The sequence below is a fragment of the Neltuma alba genome, unplaced genomic scaffold (genome assembly GCF_004799145.2).
Source record: "Neltuma alba isolate B1F8T4 unplaced genomic scaffold, ASM479914v2 tig00001043_pilon, whole genome shotgun sequence".
Classification (NCBI taxonomy): Eukaryota; Viridiplantae; Streptophyta; class Magnoliopsida; order Fabales; family Fabaceae; genus Neltuma; species Neltuma alba.
Window position 1 is genome coordinate 33995 of NW_021632300.1, and position 20106 is coordinate 54100.

The following is a 20106-nucleotide window of genomic DNA, read 5'->3' on the forward strand; positions in this document are numbered from 1 at the left end:
ATGATGTAAGCATGATGTCATCGTGATGAGATAAGCATGATGTCATAGGACACTTGTCATCGTAAGATTAAAAGAGAAAATGGACGGTCCAGATCAAGCCACGTATTTTTAAGATAAATGGCCCAAATTCAGTCTTGTTTTCTATAAATACCCTCCCCACCCCTCATTTCGTCCAAGCTCATGGAAACCTTCAGGAAGCTCTAAAAAAATGGTTTCTAGAGAGAGAAAGAAGAAGGAGAAAGAAAGGCCAAGTGGTCTCATGCAAGATCAAGCTCTAAGACAAGGTATGTTTATGGTTTTTGATGTAGTTTTCACTATCCTTGTTGTTGTTGAGCTTGGTTATGGATTTTAATGATTTTTGAGAGTTTGAAACCCTAAGGGGGCATAATGCACAAAATTTTTAAGAATAGGAGAAGATGAAATTGATGTTAGAATAATGTTCAAAGGCTTGAAAGGAACACGAATCGAGTGGTTTTATGCAGAAATTGGTTGAATTTCATGATTGTGTAAGTTGAGGAAATGTTTCAGCCAGACTTGGTTCTTATGCCTAGGATGTGATTTTGATCATTTTGATGCTTCGAATGTGTTTAAAATGAAAAATTGTGTAGGGATAAGATGAAAGAATGAAGTTGGAAGCATCGAAAGCAAAATTGGAAATTAAGTGGCAGCTTTCAGTTTTGGCGTAGGACCAGGGAAAGGAGCTAGATTTTGATAAATCTAAGATTATAATTGGATTCCTTGGGCAAAATTGTATAGGATTGGCCTAAGAGAACAATTTTTACAAAGCTAGAACACTGCATTATAAATTAAGGAAAAAGGATGAAGTTTACGGACATAAGTCTTCCATGTTGTGTAATTCTTGATCCTAATGAGTAATGTGACCGTTGTGACTGTGATTAGGACCTTGATGAATTCAAGAGAAGGTCTAGATGTAGTTGAGCAAGTAACCTTAATGGTTAGAAGCAAAAAGGAGTAAGAAGAAAGCTTAAGGATACAAGGTAGCAAACTTGACCTTACTCTTATGTGCTTGGTATTTGCTTGCATGTATGGCATATTTCTATGTTATATGATTTTATGAACTCATGTGTTGTGATTGTGAATATTTTTGAAATATGCCATTGGCCTATGTGTTTTATGATAAATGCATGATGATTTCCAAACATGTCATTATGTTATAGAGATGTTAAGTTGTAAGCATGTTATAAATGCTAAGCTTGCCATGTATGTTTGGGTGGTTATTGTTTGCTTCTGAGATTGTCCCAAATCTCACCCTCCCTAACCAACCATTTAGGTCAAGTATGATGGACAGTGATTGCATGAAGGAGAGCATGAGAAGGAAGGAGAAGAAAGTGGAGAATTATTCATGTTAATGATTGAAGCTATTAATTAATGTATAATTCTCCTATTGTGTAGATTATGCATATGAATGCCAATGATGTAATGTATTTGTTTAGAATGTTTATGGCACGAATAAAAAGGTATAAGAATGAATGGGAAAGGATAGGGCCAAGTTATGCATGCCAAAACAATAAAAAGGATCAAAGCAAGAATTGTCTAATGAATAAAACGTAGGTACTGGAGCAGTCAACTTCTAGCTCCAATTTGACCTATCAAATGAAACAGTTAGGCCATAAAGTTTGGTAGACATGTTGTACACATCCCAAGCTTTAAAATGATAGGTAGAACACCTCAGTTGGATGTGTACACAAGGAGATACGAATTTCCAAAATTGAGACACGGAATATGAAAGTTCTAGATTTTACCAAATGAATAGTAACCCAAGTAATTATGTTGAAATATTAAATTCATGGGCTTGTGTTGTGATCCGCTTGAACCATAATGCTTACGAATATGTACTCTGAGGGATAAAAATAAGCATGTTTCAATTAATACTTGCATATAACATGAATTTACCTTGCACTTCAATGCTTGCATATAACAGAACTATATTTTCCTTATTTTTATTCTCACCTGAAATTCCCAGCCTGTACTGCTTTGAGGCCTTTCCGCCACGAGCTAACCTACTTTTTTTTCTTTTTTTGTTTTTTAAATTTTTATTTTCATGCAATTCCCAATATATTATACAACATAGTTGGAGGATTTTGACCCTCAAATTTCACATTGACATCGCCTCATTCATATAATTGCATATGCAATACACACATAAAAGATTTACTTAATTAATTTGGAAAAGAAAAATAGTCAAATTAATTATTTAGAAAAAAAATGTGTTAGTTTTTCTAAAATGTCTTCTCAAATTATAAATTAATCTTCACATTATTTTATTATAACCCACTACTCAACCAATACAAATAATAATAATTGTTTTTAAAAAAATATTTAGGCAGGCATGGGCTGGCTCGTATCCACACTGTCAGCCTGCATTACTAGCTCTAATGCTTGGCATTTACGCATATTTCTAAATTAAACATATTAATTATGATTTTTAAAAAGCATATTTTGCTTAACTTTTTATCATCATATTGGTATTTTGATGTCAATATTTTAAGAGAAAATGACAATAAAATAATACTTCAGTTTGAAAAATTCCAAATAGTCACTTTAATATGAGAAATTCCATTTTATCACATATAACTAAATAGGAATTTTGAAATTTGCTGAAATGACCATATTATTGTATCATTTGTCTTTATTCTATGAAAATATTTTGAAACAAGTTGTTAATTGCATTACCAAATTTATTAGCATTGTTGCATGACCTGTTAACAGCCTTATAAAAGTTGAAAATTTTTCAATTTATTAAACACTTAAAAATCTTTCAAAATCAAAATACCTCTTAAATCTCGTGGTGAATAATATTATTAGAGTTGTTAATATCATTATGAGAATTGTAAATTTTGTCGCTGAAATTGAAAAAAATCTCACTTTCATGATTTCTTGGAAAACATGCTAACTTATTAATACCGTTACATCACTTATCAACCGCGTTACAGAAGTTGAAAATTTTCTAATTTATTATGTACTTACTAATCTCTCAAAAACTTTGTGATATGCAAGTGAAGAGCCAAATAATCATCTATAGATTTAATTATACTATTTATGTTTACTATTAATGCAAGTTATATTCAACTATGTTAGATTTAAAGTTGTGATGATAACAAATGAGTACTTAAATTTCTCTACATAGTTGTTATCTTAATCAATCAAGTGTTCGATCACTAGTTAATCGAATATGTGCTAGATAATTGTCAACATGTTTTGTGTCCATATAGTGTCAAGTTTTATCAATCACGTGTTAGATAATTCACTGTGCTAAATAACTTGCTAGATAAATAAGTTTATTAATCGCTTGTTTGATCATCTATTAAACTGTTTTAATGTAAGGAGTTTCACGATCACCTCACAGATAATTTAATAATCGATAAGTTGCCAATTAACTTTCTCACTTTTGACAGAAGGTTAATCGAGCACCCTATCGATTAAATGTTACTTGACAAGGACCAAGGGGCGAGTACTTCAACCCTTTAAGGGCCGATGAGCAAGCGGAGAAGAGGTTAGGGAGAAGTATCAGATTTTATAAAATAAAACACAAAACCAAAACACATCTTAAAAAAACAAGTCATTATTTTTTTTTGTTTTTAAAAACGCTTCATTAAGGGTGTGTTTGGATATAACCAAACCATGATTTGGAGAATAGCTTCTGGAGAATAGATTCTGGAAAGAATAGATTTTTTGAAAAATAGATTTTGTGAAAAAGTGATTCTGAGAAGTGAGAGTGTTTGGATAGTTGTTACCAGAAGCACTTTTTATATGTACAAATTACTAAAAAAGACATAAGTTAATATGATAATTACAGAAAAAATATATTTTATGATATATTTTAATTTGAAGGAATAAAATTGTTAATAATATATTTTTTATTAACATAATTAATAATACATAAGATAATATAATTAATAAATAATTAATATGTATATATATTTATAAGATATAAGATTAAATATATTTATAAAAAATATGTTTGTAAAAAAAATAACAAGATACATATCCTATAGGCTTTCATACTCTCCCTCTTTTTTCCAAAAGCAAAAAAATTTTGCTTTTTCCAAAACCATGGTTTTGATTCAAAACCATGGTTTTGGTTTTTTTAAGGGTGTTTGGGTGATTTTTTCTCAAACCATGGTTTGGGTCCCCAAACCATGGTTTGGGTTGGAACCCAAACACCCCCTAAAACTAAGGCTCTGTTTGGATAGCACCCCAAACCATGGTTGGGGACCCAAACCATGGTTTGGAAAAAATGTTACCCAAACAGCCTCTCCAAAAACCAAAACCATGGTTTTGGGTCAAAACCATGGTTTTGACTCCAAAACCATGGTTTTGGAAAAAGCAAAATTTTTTTTTTTGGAGAAAAAAGGGAGAGTGTGAGGGCCTATATGATATGTATCTTGTTATCTTTTTTATAAACATATTTTTTTATAAATATATTTAATCTTATATTTTATAAATATATATAGACATTAATTATTTATTAATTATATTATCTTATGTATTATTAATTATGTTGGTAAAAACATATTATTAACAATTTTATTTCTTCAAATTAAAATATATCATAAAATCTATTTTTTCTGTAATTATCATATTAACTTATGTCTTTTTTTTAGTAATTTGTATATATAAAAAGTGCTTCTGATAACAACTATCCAAACACTCTCACTTCTCAGAATCACTTTTTTACAAATCTATTCTTCACAGAATCTATTTTTTCCAGAATCTATTCTCCAGAATCACTTTTCAAACCACGGTTTGGTTTCATCCAAACACACCCTAAACATGTTTTTTTTTTTAAAATAAAAAACTGTTTTCAAAATAGGTAAATAGGCCCCAAAAATCCCCCAATAAAAAGGAAAGGAGGCAGCGGAGGAAAGGCGAAGGTGGTTCGATCATCGAACATTTGATCGCAGGATGTTCTCTGCTTGTCCTGAGCTGCAGCTGTGAAACATACTATTTATGGATCAAATAAATAAAACCAATTCCGACATTCCTTTCGAGAGGTCAGAAGTTTGGGGTTCTTAAATCGAAAGCAGGCCTGTATAGAATTTGTAACCAATTGTGTAGATCTGTATCCTTTGTAAAATTTTCTTTTTTAGGTTATTATGATTGTTTTGCTAGATTAATCAGTGGACGCCGGAGGAGAAACTGTTTGGCTGAGCATCGAATCTGTGGCAGAATTAGTAATTGAGTTGATTGATTCCCTGAGGCAGCCATCACGATGCACGCTCGCCAACGTAGCCGGGAAATGGTTATAGGTCAGGTTCCATGGGGATGGGTATGAATCTAGCTGAGGGTTCAATCAGAGGAGGCCATGGCTTTTATGGCAATCGTGATGGTGGTTTTAGCAGGGGTCCTGGGAACCCCAAGCTTTCTCTCATACCTCCCAGCCACCCTTTCGCAAGGGCGATATTTTCATGGAAGCTGGTCGTCTTGCTGCTGAGTATTTGGTTTCTCAGGGTGTGCTACCACCTAGTACTCTCTCTATTAAATGGCATAATTCTAATTTGAAGAAGCACTCTAGTGATTTTCGGGCACAAGATGGAGATACTTCGCAATTGCCAGTGGAAGGGCGTATATCAGTCCTTGCTCGTCTTGGAAGCTCAGTTTCTGATTCGTCATCTGGTAGGAGAAAGTTTGGTGTTGATGACTTCAAAGACAAAGTAAGGAGAAGAGGGGGAAGTTTCCGAAGCAATGGCTTCGATTGGGGTCGTGACTTCAAAAGGAGTGGCTCATGGCCTGATAGACCTAGAGTGTCCCCTGAGAGAAAGGATATTGATGATACTTTTACTACCAGACCCACGATGAGGAGGAGGAGCAGCAAGCTGTTGGTATTGAGAATGTTTCGCAAAATTCTGACTCGACTGGGCTTGTGCCGAAAAGTGAGGGCGGGGGTGTTTTAAATACTGAGACAGACAAGGAGCCCGGTTCAAGTGAAACGGAATTGAAAGCAGAATCTTCTACTGATGCAAATAATACATATAGTACGGAGGGGGAACTGATCGAGGTTTCCAATAACTTGGACCATAGCAGTGCAGGAGGTAAGGAGATGAAGGATAGTGCCTGCGATGATGATATAGAGAAACCAAGTGTCTCAAAGAATTTATCTGTTCCTCTCACTGATCAAGACAGTAATACCTGTAGCAGGGTTTGCACTGATTTACTGACACTATGCAAATCTGTCAAGGTTCCTACCAAGACGCGTTCTTCACTGACTTACAAGGTTTTGAAGGTTGATCCACTCAGGAACAATGGAAATGAAAAATCTAATGATAATGAGTGTATTCAAGGACTTGAAATCCCTGCTGAAGAGTCTGTTAAAGGCTCGTCATCCACTGCATTGCAATCTGACAAAGCTTCTGATTCAAAACATCTTGATTCAGAAGTTATCAAGGTGCAATCTGTTCATGCTGCTGAAAATGTTAAAGATTTAGTTACTACTTGTAATGTTGAGCAGGTTACATCTGTGAGCTCGCAATCTTGTCAAGATAGAGCTTATGTAAATAGTAACAACCCAGAGTACAATCCCAGACTGCCAGAGTATGGAGGTAGCATATCAATGGGTGAGGAAAGAGGTGAAAAGCGTGCAGTAGATGCTGACGATGGGAGGGAGGAAACCAAAAAACTAAAAGAGTGGCTTCCTTCCTTTGTCCCAAGGACCAAAGATTATTTCCTGCATGACGAGGCAATTGAAAAGAACTCAGGGGAAGATGAAATTTCGCCTTTTGATGACTCGACTTTAAAATCGGGTTGTGGGAACCTAATAAGTAATACTCAATTTACACCAGGCGGAAGTAGACCATTTCTTCAGTGTTCAGAGGAGAAACAACCATTGCCTAGTTCATTTAGAACTTGTGATCTGAATCTCATGGAAACATCTGAGCTGCATGATAATCATGATCATGATCCAATTCTTATCTATCCCTCCATTTCGGAAATGAAGAAAGGGACAGAACCAGTTGATATTGATCTATCCATTAGTCATGCCAGTGTATCTGGTGGATTCAGTACTTGTACAACAGGCAGCAAAGAGATTGAAATAATTGATCTAGAAAGTGATTCTGTTCAAGAAGGAAGACCTGCTGACAATAAGGAGAGAAAGTATGTTTTTCATTTGTGTATGTTTTAAAATACTTTTTGGCATGAGCATGTTATATTTTTCACCGCTGCATCTTAATAATAGTGTTTGCTATGATCTAGTTGTCATATTTGAACCATAAATCCCTTTTTCCTATTCAATTACCACACTGTTAGCTGCGGCTGATTGTTTAGATTGTCTATTCCCTTATTCACCTTCCTGGTCACTTACTGATCTAAATTCATTTATATGCACAGGACAGAGGCAATGTTTGCAGGTCTTGAAGGCTTTTCTAACCACGCTCAAAATGCTGCTGAATTACATGATGTCCAGGATGGTGGTTATGGGCTAATGCTGTCAGAATTGCTTGGGTCTGATTTCCCAAACTGTTCTTCAGTGCCAGGGGATATGAACTCTGTGCACAATGAAATGGGCCTTCATAATGGACCGGTACTATTGCAAGCTTGATACTCATTAGGAATTTAATTTATGCCCTGATATATTTTCATGAAAACTTGATGCTTACTGCATTTATTATAATCTACAGTGCTATAAAATTAAATGTCATTATTTTGAGCTGTGTTTTCTTTTTTTTTTTAATTTGATTTTTTTATGTGGCCAGACGTTAGCAGTTACCTATGTAATTATGATTAACTTAATTGGATATTCAACTTATTGTTTCAGGGAACACTTGGTGAGGATGATTCAATATATATGACGCTGGGGGAAATACCATTAAGTATGCCAGATTTCAATCAATGGTTTTCTTTTCATTGAGCATTTGTGATGTGTTAGTTGATTTTGGATGTCATGAGAATTATTTGGAGAAGCCATAACTCACGTTAGGTTAATCTTATTTACTTATATACATGCATATATACGTGGTTTATAGAGAAGTGGATGCATTTTAGTAAATTACCCTTTAAGAGCTAAAGTTGATGCATGGCAACAAGCCTTAGAGATACAATAACCACAACATTGATCTGTTTCCTGCGTTGTTCTCACATATCTTCCCATTTATGCTAGACGGCTTTCCTACAACCCAAATCTCCCTAATTGCCCCTATGATTAATTTCCAAACCACCTCTAATTCAAATGTAGCAATATTATCAGTATAAAGTTACTTCCTACTAGATAATGCAAACTTGAATAAAGATTCTAAATATAATTTTAGCCTTCTTAACCGTTAAAGATGTTGGATTTCTTCTCTATAGTAACTCTTCCCCAAGCTATGATTTTTGGCCTAATAGCTGAATTTGTTCGAGAGAGATTGCGCGATGAGAACTTTCACTTTGTTCAGGCCCTAATGCTCTCCCTATAAGCCTATCTTCACATTCCACTCAAGCCTAATAAGTGATATAGCCACAAGAGACAATGTTCTAACATAGCAAGAGAAAAAAGGGAAACAAGTCTTTTTTTTTTTTTTTGGAGGGTGGGGGGGGGGAGATAAGAATATATATTCTTAACGTAGGATGGAGAGACAATTTGAAGGGCATGTGGGTAATAATGCAACTAACAGAGTGCAACATTGCGGGGGAAGGGGGTGAGCTGGAAGAGTGAGAAGTTGGCAAGTACGGGAGTACCCAAGGGGTAATCTGTGAGTGGTAGAGGTAGTATCTTAACATGAGGTGATGGAATTCTGAAAGGAATATATGGAGGGGCTTTAACCTCTTGAAAGCCAGGGAGTAATCTGTGCTTGCTGGATGCTGCAGCTGTGCTTCTCTGTTATTGTTGTTTCCTCATATTACTTTTGGTCGTCTTGTCATAATATCTTGTAGACAGATTAATCCAGAAAACTTGATTTATTTAATGGAAACATTTGTACATATATAGGCACTAATACTAGGGTTACATAGGTGCTAGGAAAGGTAAGATGCACATAATCAAATCTAATTAAGTAAAACCAAATAATCACAATTAATTTCTAGAGATACTAGCCGAGATTCTAGGAATTAAACAATTAGCATAATAATTTGATGACTAAATGGGTTTTCAGCCCGTAACAACACTCCCCCTCAAGTTGGTGAATAGATGTCTATCATTCCCAACTTGCTTCTGAATTCTTCAAACAAAGGTCTTGGTAGGGCTTTTGTGAAGAGGTCTCCCACTTGGTAATATGAAGGCACGTGAGAAATCTTAATAATCCCTACTTCTTCCTTTTCTTTGATAAAATGCTTATTAATGTCCACGTGCTTCGTTCGTTCATGATAAATGGGATTTCTTACCATCCCAATGGCTAATAGGCTGTCACATTTTAGTTGAACTGGGATAGTAGGTACAAGTCTTAGTTCCTTTAGGACTCTTATTATCCCCACAAGCCATGGGCTTGTGCCCTTAGATCTGCTGCTGCACTACTTTTAGACACTACATTTTGCTTCTTGCTTCTCCAAGTAACAAGATTTTCCCAAACCATAGTGCAGTATCCTAAGGTTGGATCCTCCATAGTTTGCATCTGTATACACAATGATCTCTCTTGATTTCCCTTTAGCAAAGAACAGATCACGAACTTGAGAATTGACCCACTACTCGGCTGCATAACTTGTATTTGGGCGAGTATAAGAGAGATATAGGAGTTTACCTACTAGTCTCTTATACCTCTCTGCATCCACTGGTGTTGACTCCTTCTTGGTCTTGGATTTGCTCTTCCTCTTCTTATCATTAGGAACTTTTACATATTCTTCCTTCTCTTCTTCTTCTTCTTTATTTTCCAACTTGTGAGCGTGATAATCTCCTAATTTTCAGGGATATTATTCTATCTTTAATGTTATTCCTTTCCCTTTTAGAGCAAATTTGATGTATCTTGTAATTATTATAGAATTGCTTAATCCTAGGCTCTATACAGGATCTTACAGCTAATGGCATCCCATCTACACTATTTATGTATTGGGATTTACCCATCTAGTATATACAGAAAAGATTTCAGTCTCTCTTTATTTATGGTATCACGACCAAAGTAACAAGAGATGATTACCTTTAGGTTGATGGAAGCGTTCCATGCTGAGTCAGAACAAAAAACTCCCTTTGGTTCTAGCAATGGAGTGCCAAAAGTGTCAAATCCCACTAATGTTTCAGTTTTGCAGACCCTGGAGAATCTATCACATATAGCCAATCATAGGCTGAACAAACATAACTACTTGCAATGGTCACATGCCATGTTAATGTATCTCAGAGGAAAGGGGTGAGAACAATACGTATCAAATTCTGCTGTGATGCCCGAGTCTACTAATTCAAAACACCAGATCTGGGTTGTCAAGAACAATCAATTAATGGGTTGGCTCATCAACTCCATGACATTCGACATAAGTGAGCAATTTGTTTTGGCCACTAGTGCAAAGGAATCTGGGAGAGTGCTCGAATCACTTATGCCACCATTGAAAATACAGTTGCACTCTTTCACATCTAGAAGGTCTCCTCCGTGAAACGACTCAAGGAAGTAATTTTGTTACTCAATATTACACTACTCTTATCAAACTCTGGTAGCAATTGGATTTATATGATCCTCAACAGTGGCACTGTAATGCTGACTTGGCTTGTTATGGGAAGATTGTTGAGCGCCAACATGTTTATGAGCGTTTACTAGACCTCAATCCAGCATATGAAGCGGTTCAAGCCTGGATCACGGCCACACACCCCCTGCTATCAGTTGCAAAAACAGTTAACTGGTGAAATATAAGGAGAGTTAACGACAACTCATTCAAAGCACGCTTGCTGCTGCTGCTGATTCATTAGCTTTGGTGGTAAAAGGAGGCATGGGGCTAAACTTGGCAAGAAACAAGGGAAGGGGTGGTGTGATTATTGTCAACAGAGTGGTCACACACGTGACACTTGCTGGAAGCTACGTGGAAAGCCTCCAAATCAGTTGACAAGGTAGGGAACCGAAGGCAGAGGCAATGTTGCAATAAGTGCACTGGAGGAAGACAATTCTAAAAGTCGCATACTATCGTTGATTGAGCTGGATTTGCTCAAGAAAATTCTTAGCCAGCATGAGCAACTAAATAAGCAAATTAGTGCTAGTAACCTAGCACAATCAAATATTAACCTAGCACAATCAAATATTATACTGTTTGATAATTCTTATAATAAGAAAATTCTAATACTTGCTTAATTGCTACAAACCTCCCTAAATGACACCTAGATAGTGGATTTGGGTGCCACTGATCATATGAGTGGAGATTATGCTGTTTTCTCTAGTTTGCAAGAGTATTTAAGTAACCAAGGGATTAAAGTAGCTAATGGTGACAGAAGCAAATTCAAGGAAGTGGTACAGTTGATCTCATAGGGAAGATCAAACTTCGTGATGTTCTTTTTGTATTAGGTCTCAATTGTAACCTAATAGCTATTAGCAAGATTACTAAATGCTTCACTGCGTTGCTATTTTCTATGCTGACCATTGTATTTTCTAGGAAAAATAGGTCGAGGGAGATGATTGGACAAGCTAGGAAACTTAGCAAATTATACTTCCTAGTTATGGATCATGAGAAGAAGATTGCTATTGCTGCCTCTAAGAATAATGATGTTGAATTGCTGTATTGTAGACTTGAACACCCTAGTTTTTCAAACATGAAGTTTTTGTATCAAAGTTATTTAATAAAGTTGATGCTTTATCATATGAGTTTTGCCAATTCTTTAAGCACACCAAGAGCTCCTACCCCTCAGCCCTATGAACCAACCAAACTTTTTTCCATTATTCACAGCGACATTTGGGGACCTTCCAAAACACACATTGTTAACCATCATCGCTGATTCGGCACTTTCATTAATGATTACGCAAGAACTACTTAGGTTTATCATATGAAGGAAAAATCCTAGGTGTTTAAAATTTTCAAAACTTTTCACAAGCTGATCCAAAATCAATTCAAGGCTGAAATTCAAATTTTTAGGAGTGATAATGCAAAAGAATACCTAAGCTAATCCTTTAGTCGATATCTTGAGTCTTATGGCACTATTCACCAAACCTCTTGTGCCTATACACCCCAATAAAATGGGATTGCTAAAATGAAAAGTAGACACCTCCTAGAAGTTACTAGAGCTGTCATGTTTACAAGACGTGTTCCAAATCAATTTTGGGGAGATATTATTCTTACTGCTGCTTTTCTTGTCAATAGAATGCCTTATTTAAAGCTCTTTAGCAAAATGTTGTTTGAAGCCTATCTTTCTATGCCTTTAGTAAACACGGTTCCTTAAAAGGTTTTTGAGTGTGTTGCCTTTGTCCACAACATGCATGGAAATAAGCTTGATACTAGGGCTCATAAATGTATTTTCTTGGGTTATTCAGCTACTCAAAAGGGTTATAGGTGTTACTCTCCTACTCTTGAATGATACTTTGTGTCAATGGATGTCACTTTCTTTCAAGAACAATCCTATTACCCAAAAAGTCTATTCAGGGGGAGAATTTTGAGAGTGAACTGACTTTTTTCCCTCCTGTTCTTGATCCCATACCTGAAACCGCACCAACCACCTAGACCTGAATCACCTGAAATCACTTGAACCTCTAAATACGCAAAACAATACAGAACCTTGCCAAAATACCCAACACAGTACAGAGCCTCTCCAAAATACCCAAATCAGTACAGAGCTTGAACCTGTTACAAAATCTGAACCTGCTATAGAACTAGAAACTGATAAAAATACCACTGAACTAACACCCTGAGAATGGCAACCTTGAGAATGTAGTGGATACAAATGCAGGGAGAGCAAAAAGACAGAAGAAGGAGGTCTTTATTTATAGGAGAGGCTGAAACAGCACATTCCAAGTGTTGAATCAGTGCAACCTGACAAGGACCTAGAAGAATCTGCCCAAGTTCTGACGGGAGACCATGATACCCCAACTTCTAGCCTTGAGGAGTTGAATTTGGGTCTGCCAATAGCCTTATGTAAAGGTAAGAGGTGTTGTACCTAACACCCTATTTGCAACTTTGTTGGATATGAAAAATTGTTGCCTAGAAGGCAAGCATTTGTGACTAAGCTAAATGAGGAGAAAATACCAAAATACTTACATGAGCTATAAAGCATCCTAAGTGGAAAGAGGCCATAAATGAGGAACTTTGTGCTTGCCAAAAAACCAAGACCTAGTAGTTAGTTGACTTACCACCAGGAAAATCAACAGATGGACGTAGGTGGATATATAGCAAAAAAATTTAGACTGGCCCTTACACTAGCTAAATTTGCTCCTAAGATATATATTTATGCAGTGGATGTTGGATATTTGTTCTTGTAGCTAAATTTAATACAATTGAAATCCTCCTCTCTCTTGTTGTAAATTTAGATTGGCCCTTACACCAGCTTGATGTCAAAAATGCTTTCCTAAATGACGATCTAGTTGAGGAAGTCTACATGGATGCCCCTCTCGGCCTTGAAAAGACTGGTGGCTCTATAAGGCCCTCTACAGCGTAAAATGGTCACCTAGAGCATGGTTTGAAAAATACTCTGAATGGTGAAATGGTTATATGCAAATAGTTTATGCAGATGATATTGTGATCTCAGGTGATGATTCGGAGGGAATAGAGCGGTTGAAGACATCCCTAGTTGCAAACTTTGAAGTAAAAGACTTAGGAACCTTGAGGTACTTTCTAGGAATGGAAATAGCTTGCTCAAGCAAAGGAATAATAGTTTCTTAAAGGAAATATATCCTTGATCTACTTAAGGAAACTAGCATATTGGGAGCAAGTCCTAAAGATACTCCAATATTCCTAGATTTCAGGAATATGTAGGAGAAACTTGAAGCACCAATCAATGTTGAAAGATATCAATGCTTGGTGGGTAAACTCATCTCTCTCATACCCGTCCTAACATATGTTTCTAGTTATTGTTATCAGCCAATTTATGCATCAACCTCGAGAAATACACATGCCAATAGCATACAAAATATTATACTATACAAAGCTAGCACCTGGGAAGGATATTCATTTCAGTAATGCGAGGAATCTGGAAGTATACACTAATACAGGCTATGGAGGAACCCAAGATGATATGAGATCAACTTGTGGTTACTTTACCTACCTGTGGGGAAATTTAGTTACGTGGAAGAGCAAAAAACAAAGTGTGGTGTCCAGAAGCAGCACCGAATCTGAATACCATGTAGTGGCACTTGATATATGTGAAGGTCCAAAGGCTTGTGACAGAGCTGAAAATTAAAGTGGATCCAAAAATGACATTGTATTGTGACAATAAGTCTGCAATTTGTCTTGCCAAGTACCCAGTGCATCATGATCGCACTAAGCATAGAGGATCAGACACTTCATTATGGAAAAACTTGAGTCAGGGGAGGCTGAAATAATTTATGTTCGATCAAGGGATCAGACAGCAGACTTACTATCCAAGGGACTACCTAATTCCAAGTTCGAGGAGTTATATCGCAAGTTGGGAATGATAAATATCTATTCACTAGCTTGAGGGTAGTGTTAGCATGATAATCTCCTAATTTACAGGGATATTATTCTATCTTTAATATTATTCCTTTCTCTCTTAGGGCAGATTTGATATATTTTGTAATTATTATAGAATTGCTTAATCCTATGCTAGAATATGAGATATTACAGCTAATGGCATCCCATCTATACTATTTATCGAGATTACCCATCTGGTATATACAGAAAAGATTTCAATCTTTGTTCAAGGAGGTCTAGTGTGTACTTCCTTTGAGAAACAATAATACCTTCTCTTGATCGAGCTGCTTCCATACCAAGAAAATATTTCAAGCATCCCAGGTCCTTTACCTCAAATTCTTTCTTAAGTGACTTTTTGAGACTAGCTATCTCAGTAGTGTCGTGTCGTCACCTGTCAGGATAATATCATCAACATATACAATTAGCATAGCTACCTGAATCCTTGAATGCTTGGCAAATAAGGTGTGGTTAGTTTGACACTGAGTGAACCCGTTGAGAACTCCTGGCATAGAGTGATTTGTGAAGTCTACATGCCACTAATCAAGCCTTATACTAATTGATTGTACCATCGGGGTTATACTTCTTTGTGAAGACCTACTTATATCCCACAATCTTCTTACCACTCAGTAGTTTGGTAATTTTTTAATGCTGGTTCTTTGGCAAAGCATTAAGCTCGTCCTCAATGGCTCTTTTTCAGTGAGGGTCACAGTAGCAATCTCAAAACTGTTGGTAGCTACTTATTATCTAAATTATCCAAATGGGTAACAAAAATTTGCATAGTAGGAGACAATTTATCATAAGATACAAAATGACTAATAGAATGTTGAGTACACCTTTTTACCCTTTTTCTCAAAGCAATGGGCCATCCAAGGTCGTCCGGATTTGGAGCCTGGGTTGAAGACTGGTGTTACTCAATACTAGAGGTGTTGTACTGTTGCTGGGTTGATCTTGTCTTGGGTTCTTTACATGGCACCTTATTTTCTAGCATTCTTTTCATATCATTGTTCTATTCAGTCTTTATTTCGGCCTCTGTTTTTGTATCTAGGTTTGATTCAGGCACAAGCCAAGATGTGGGATTAGGGGGTTAGGTATGGTGCTGTCATGGATGGTATATCGTTGGGTAGGTTCTGTTTCAGGTTGATTGTGTTAATTGTGGTTCAGTCTATGATGTGAGAAGTCTAAAAAACTCCCATTCTTGCTCACTCTCCCTTGAATGGGTGTGTTTTAGTAGTAGTAGCTTTGATTTTCATTGAAGGTAACATTCACAGTGAGAAAGGATTTTTTTTTAGGGGAATAGCATTTGTAACCTTTTTTAGAAGTAGAGTATCCAAGGAAGATGTGTTTGTGTGCTCTAGGATCTAATTTGCTGCCTACATCATTGTGCATATAAGCAACACAACCAAAGTTTTTTTAGGAATAGTGGTAAAAAAGTGAGGTGTGGGATAGGTTTCAGATAGCACTTGGATTGGAGTTTTGAAGTTCAAGGTTTTGGAAGGCAGACGGTTAATTAGGTGGGTAGTAGTAAGTATAGCTTCTCCCTAGTAAAATTTTGGAACGTTTTTGGTAAGCATAATGGCTCTAGTGACATTCAATGGGTGTCTATTTTGTCTTTCTACTGTTCCATTTTGTTGGGAGGAGTTTCCACAACTCGTTTGATGTGTGATACCATGCTATTTAAGGTAGGATTGGAGGATGGAGTTGGTATATTTTGTACCATTGTCACTCTATAGGATTTTCAAGGAGGTGATGCACCGATTTTGTGTCATCTTATGGAAATTTTGGAAGGTTTATGTCAACTCTGATTTTTCTTTGAGTAAAAACACCAATGTCACCCATGTCTAATCGTCTATGAATGTGACAAACCATTTTGTTTGGGTCGAGTTGGGAGTACGTGAGGGACCCCAAAGATCGCTATGTATGATGAGCGAAAAGGGTTGAGAAAATTCATGAGGATATGTCAAGTAAATATTTCGTGTATGATTGGACAATTGATAGATTTCGCAAGGAATGGAAACTGAATTTTTATTCATTAATTTAGGAAATAATTTTGACATGTATTCAAAGTTGGGATGGCCTAACCTACATGCCACAACAACAAATCTTTGCTGGAAAGTTTAGCAAAAAAACTCTGAACTGTGGATCAATATGCTCTTGGTGATCCCTTAGTCATCCATGCTCCGTCCTGGACACAGTACAGCCCCTTTAGTAGCTTATCTTCATCAATCATCTTCCTCAACTCCAGGTTGTGGAATAGACATACAATAGCAGAGAAGCTAATGTGACAATGTTGAGTGAGAGTAGCTTTATTAACAGAGATTAGGCTACACTTTAAATCGGGAGCATACAACACTCTTTCAAGAACTAAGTTATCAAATAACTGAGTTTCTCCCATTCCTTGAGCTTTAATGAATTTTCCATCAGCTATTTTGATTGAAATTATGGCATGCTGAATAATCTGTTTTATTCATTGTGTAGAACAATACACTTATAGGAGAAGAGGTCTCACAAAATCACACGAGATCCTCCTGCGATATGATACGGAAAAGATAATAAAGGAAACAAAATAATTCTATGATGCCTAAAATCTCGATAATAAGGATAATAACGACAGTAACCCTAGATAGCTGTTTACTTAGTCAAACCAAAATCAAAGAGCTACTTTTGGGCCCACTAACAAAGGCCCATTTCCAACATTGATGAACATAGGCACAGGGCAGGGTAAGAAGTTCTGAATCAATTCTATATTACTACCAGTCATATGATCCATTGCCCTTGAGTCGACTATCCGTATGTCCTTTTTATGAACAGAATTTTTAAAGCCAAAACAGCGTTACCTAGGTGCGCCATATTACTTGTGGCAACCAGTGCCTTAAGTGTCATGCTTGTCTAGCAACTTTTTGAGGAAATCAATATCCTCCTTACTCAATTTATTATCAAACTCAGCTTTGGATTCATTGTTGGTTGAGTAGGCTCCATTTTCTTGCTTACCTCTTCCCTTGGCATTTGGTGGCTTGCCATGGAGCTTCCAACATATGTCTCTCATGTGTCCAGTCTTTTGACATTTGCTGCCCTTCCTGTCCTTATTCTCTCCAGGTAGCCCTCTTTTTGGAAAAAATGCACCTGCTTCCTCTTCAATTGTGCCTGGTGGCTTTGGAGTGGAGAGTTTTTGTCAGGTTTCCTCTTTCTTTATCATAGAACACTTCTTGGAGGCTTAGAAGTGTTTCTTGGCCCACGATTCATCCACATGCAGCATTAAAGGCTAAACTAAGGCCAAGTAAGAACTTATAAATTCTTTTTTCTTCCTTTGTCCTTGAGTACAGAGTAGCATTAGCGAAACATGACTATTCATGGACTTTGTACAAATCTAATCGTTGTCATCGAACAAGAAGGTTAGTCTAGTACTTAATAACAGTGAGGTTACCTAATTTGGGATGGTCTAGATTTGTTTCTATATCTGGAATGGTTGCCCTATTTTTCATTGAGGTGAACTTATCCCCTATTGTATCCTAGGCTTCTTTGGCAGACTGGAAAAGCAAAAAACTAATGCTTATTTCAGTGGTCATAGAGTTCACGAGCCAACACTGGACCATTGGGTTCTTTGCTTCCCATTCGGCATACTTCTCATCTGACAGCGCCGGTCTGGATTTCTTTCCGATTAGATAATCTAGTTTCCTTTTTCCGGTAACATATAGGCGAACACCATTGGCCCACTGAAGATAATTGGGTTTCTGTCGGTGCTTGATGGCTTGCCGCAAGGTTCATTGTTGCTAAGGTGTTGTGTGCTAATGAGGGAGAGCCACCTTGGCCTGGTGGATCCAACCCAAAGCCGAATCAGATCATAATGTATAGCATTGCTTTGATACCATGTAGAAAGATTATCCTAGAAAACTTGATTTATTCAATGGAAACATTTGTACATAATAGGCACTAATCCTAGGGTTACACAGGTGCTAGGAAAGGTAAGATACACAAATCAAACCAAATAATCACAATTAATTCCTAGAGATACTAGCCAAGATTCTAGGAATTAAATAATTAGCACAATAATCTGATGACTAAATGGGCTTTGGGCCTATAACAACATATCTCTATATTTGAAGTCTTGTTATGTGCACTAATGTGGTAGGATTTCGCTTGTTCTTCGTTGTGTTGAAATGATACCTTAGTGGGGTTTCTATCATGTTCTCCAACACAAAAGCCCATTGGACATGAATTGTGGATGAAGCATTGGCCAATCATATGCTGTAACTTAAGAGGAAGATGGAATGACAGATCAATTTCTTTGTTATTATGATGCTTTGTCAACGGCTATTTCGTCTTTCATGTCTTACTGTTGTTTCTTTGTGAAAAGTGAAAAGTGAGTTGTGTGGATGCTCAGAAACCATAACTGGCTAGACTCAAGCCTTGACTTATTCATTTTGGGTTGTTAGTGTGGAGCTGCTATTCTGATTTCATGGTTCATGGTAATCTGTACAAGTGAATCCGATAGGTAACCATGTAAGTGTGCCTAGCAAACACGAAGGCAATGAATTTTATTCTATCCCTCTTTCTTAGCCTCATATCCTAATAATATAATGAATCTGCTAACTTTTTACAATAATTAACATTGAACTAATTTCAAAGAATTCTCTCCGCACTCCCCTTCTAGTTTGGTCATAGATGTTGATCATTTCCAACTTATTTATGCATTCTTAAATTTTCTTATCTTGAAAGTCCCTGAAGAGCATTTGCTGTTTGATCTTCAATTGGGACAATGTCAATTGATAGGGCTTAGGAAATTGAGAAGTAGAATTTAGAAGAAAAGAAAGAATCTGAGAAATGGGAAAGGAAGGAGAAAAGAATATCTAGAACCAGAATCTGTAATTCTAGATAGAGACAAAGAAAATATACTGAATAATACTCATTCCATTCATAATACTGCATATAAGAGTAGCTTAAATAGTCTGACAATACAATAACTGGAAATAACTACCTCCTAACTTCATGATAGAGAAAATAAGATGAGAAACTGAAAATAGCTGAACTTGAAATAACTTAAGTCTGCATAACCACCCTTACATAACTTCAAGCTTTATTCAACCGTGCCTTCCTTGAATAAACAAGTAAGGGACGCTGGACTCTAACATTACCCCCCCTAAGAGACCAGCCTTGTCCTCAAGGTGGAAAGTAGGAAACTGATTTGCAATCTGATCATAAGATTCCCAGCTGGCTTCTTCTCTTAGGTCAGCCCTGCCACTTAATGAGCAATTCTATTTCAGACTGATCTGCATGTGCAAGAATTCGAGTATCTAGTATCTATTGTTTCTGGTTCAAGTGCCATTTCCCAATCATCAGTAATTGGGAGAGAAGGTAATTGAGAGGTAGAATCATAACCATGAGCAAGCTTGAGGAGAGACACATGGAACACTGGATGTACTTTAGCAGTAGGAGGCAACTTTAATTCATATGCAACAGAACCAATCTTTCTTATAACAAGATAGGGGCCAAAGAACCTAGGAGATAATTTTTGAAACTTCCTCTGAGCAAGAGAACGCTGCTTATATGGTTGCAACTTAATAAAGACCATATCTCCAGGTTTGAAATCCACCTCTCTACGTTTTCCATCAACCTGAGCCTTCATCCTAGCTTGAG

The 20106-nt window shown here is 36.7% G+C and overlaps 1 pseudogene; it reads left to right on the forward strand.

Moving 5' to 3' along the window:
* Positions 1-4877: 4877 nt before the first annotated feature.
* Positions 4878-17690, forward strand: LOC114749826 (uncharacterized protein At4g26450-like; annotated as a pseudogene).
* Positions 17691-20106: the final 2416 nt, after the last annotated feature.